The sequence below is a fragment of the Limulus polyphemus genome, unplaced genomic scaffold, assembly GCF_000517525.1.
Source record: "Limulus polyphemus unplaced genomic scaffold, Limulus_polyphemus-2.1.2 Scaffold11285, whole genome shotgun sequence".
In the NCBI taxonomy this organism is placed as follows: Eukaryota; Metazoa; Arthropoda; class Merostomata; order Xiphosura; family Limulidae; genus Limulus; species Limulus polyphemus.
In genome coordinates, this window is record NW_013676895.1 from 13,334 (window position 1) to 16,507 (window position 3,174).

The following is a 3,174-nucleotide window of genomic DNA, read 5'->3' on the forward strand; positions in this document are numbered from 1 at the left end:
GCTGTGTACATGTGTTGGGCTAAAGATTCTTCTGCAATAGGTTTCTGTGACTTGTTGGTGATAAATTCGAGATTAAGCGAATAGCATACACTCCACTTGTTTTTAAAATATATATATATATATATATATTCGAAACAAGATAAATGTATGTACAAAATTCTTTACATTGTGGTGATCATAGTTGTATCTTAAACACTATACAGTTCTCTTCTTCTTGTCAAAAGTCCACTTAGACCAATTCAATTGCTTTAGAACTCAATTGAAAAGCCTATCTCTTTTTCTCTCTATTTCTATTGCAATAGAATTCGTGTATAGTTCACTTACATTGTCGGTAAGTTACCACGGTTGTATCCTGTACTTCCAATAATCGTCTACACTATGAAAGTGTTGGTCAAATCCCTCTCTTCGGTCAAGTAAGAGTAGCCTAACAGTTTTTGGTGAGTAACATTGAGTATTTTAATTGCCGCCTTCCTTTTAGTCTATCAGTTCAAAATGAAGAACAACTATGCACTTTATACAGTTTTGCACAAAGCTATAAAACAACTATAACTCACAAAGGAATATCTGTTATATTAAAAGCCAAAGGACAGGAGTTGTATGCCCGAAGAATTAATTAGAACATGTGTTTTCTGCCCATTCAATTACTAGATACATTTTTCAATTTTTAATTACATTTTATGTTTAACATTAGAATGTTAGTCAAGAGAAAGTCATTAAATTTTTCCTGCTTTAGTTATTCATAGGGCTGCGTGAGTCACCAAATATATTATGGTGTTCCCCATTAAGAAATACTACTGTATCATGAAACATTATAGATAGTGACAGTGATCGTTTCTCATGGTAAGTAGAGTGATATCTTTCAAGTTGACTTGAGAGTAGTCATCAGTCACATGGATAGCACATGTGCCATGAGAGAACGAGTGTTATATGAATTACTATATTTGTATATTAGCTAGGTTTCAGTCACTTTTTAAAGCCAGTTCTGAGATAGATTTTAAATAGATTCTTTGATTCAGCTCACTATCAGCTTTTATTTTAGATTACTTTGTTTCTGATCATTTTAACGGATTAATTTACTTTTGTATTTGTTTACATGTCTATCTCGAAACTTCAAATTATAGGTATTGAAAGAGGCTTATTAAAGACTTTACTCCTCCCTCTCTCCAGATATTCATATTACACTAAACACTTGTCTGTGTTTTGTGAATAAAGATGATTGCTTTATATAATTTTGTGTTTAGTCTCTTTATTTCTATCAGACTTAGTCAAAGTCATGGTAAGTCAAATTTCTACTCCATGATGTAGCATCTAATGGATCTCCTGTTTTTGTGTATCCTACCTGTTACTGTGAGAAAAGCCAATGAACCTGAGAATACAATAGAGTATGTAGGAAGGAAACATTTTGGTGCCACAACTGTAGATATGGCTATTGTTAAGGCTTGTTTCCTTTAAGTAAGTGTATGACGCGCTTTTCTGGTGTATAGTAATTGAGTCGAGACTCCAAACTTTAGGAAAATGGCTCTTTTCATAAGTCAGAGGATTTATGGTTTTGAAGAAGAGTAGAGCACTGAGGAGAATTAATTGTCAGGAAGAAGGGCATAGCCTAGAATAATTTCCCTCGTGGACATTGGACCTTTGCTGATGCTTCTGAACCCCATGACAGATATTCCACTGCAGCTATTGACCAGCAAAAGAAAGCTTCCATTATCTACTGTACCTAGAACATCTGACAAGGTTTACCATCTGAGATTGAATCTCAGTGTATAGGAAGCTGGGATGACTAAGGTATGTAGCCTGGTGAGTCCGAGACCAAATGAGTGGTTTCTACAGGAACCAAAGGCATTCACCTCTCAAACCAGCAGAACCCTAGCACTAGTCGATATTACTCAAAGATGACAGAGAGAGACTGGAGGTGATGTTGGTGGACAATGTTCTCCGACAGGAGCTGTTTTGCAAGCAGACAAGATGATGGGCACGATTCAGTGAAGGTGGTGATTTATGTGTCAGTGTAGTACCTCTCTATGATGGAGGGTATACTTTAAAGAGTAACAATGGATCACAGAACAGCCTTGGGTTGTACAAAGTCGATAAGCAAGCTATTTTTGGTAACTTGCTGATCTGTGATCCAAAGACTAGAATTTAAAACTCTTCTGAATATAAGGATTTTGGCACCAGCTTACTCGACTGTATCTCTGTTTATAGGATGGTTCAATTTAATATTGACTGACAGCCTACTGAGGACTGGCTTATGGCAAACCCACTGTTAAATGTGGTGGAGGGGAAGGGAATTTCTCCCTTGATGTTTAAGGGTTTAGCCAAGGAGAACTTGTATCATTTATTGAGGCATTTTAGAGAGATTACTGTTTGGATAGGCCAGCCCTCGATGTAATAGAGCACTTCAAAAAAAGGCAAAGTTACAAAACTAGAATATGATCAAAGCCGAGTTGTTCTGTTGCTTAAACCGGAGAAAAACTGATCTCAAGTTCAAGGGTCGAAGAAAGGGTTTATCAGATAACTTGGGTGTCTTTACTAATGATCTGCACTAATAGATCAGTAGAGCATACCTTGCAATGGTGTCTGCAGATCAAGAGGATACCTTTGTTATAAGTTCAAATAATGACTACCTTGTGAGATGATAAAGTACCACTTCAACAGAGATTGTTTTTATGGCGATGTACCTCTTATTGAGCTCGAGCTTTGCAGAGGGCAAACAAGTAGCCAACATATCCCAGTGCTGTAGCACAACCATGCTGGTTTGGGTGAACGGACAGGGCTTCTCTGGCCCTCCTGTGGTGCACTGTTACTTTAGAATGTTGTATTTAGCAGAGGTTGATTTGAGTGTGTATTGATATACGAGGTAGAGACTGTACAAATATTAATCCTGGTTGCAATAAGTTATGATGGAAAATATTAGATTGACTTTATTCTCCCAGCCATTATTTATTTCATGATACCTATAAAATATGTCATTTCACTACTCACAGATGGCGGCACATTACAGCAGAATGACTGTTATATACAGGGATCCCTCGATTAATGCGTTTTCGTTTAGTGCGCTTAAATTTTTTATAACCAATATTTGATTAGTGCGTGCATAATACTCGATTAGTGCGGTAACACACATTTCATTTTAACCATAGTAATTAAAAAGTAAGTTTTAGGCACCGAAATTAA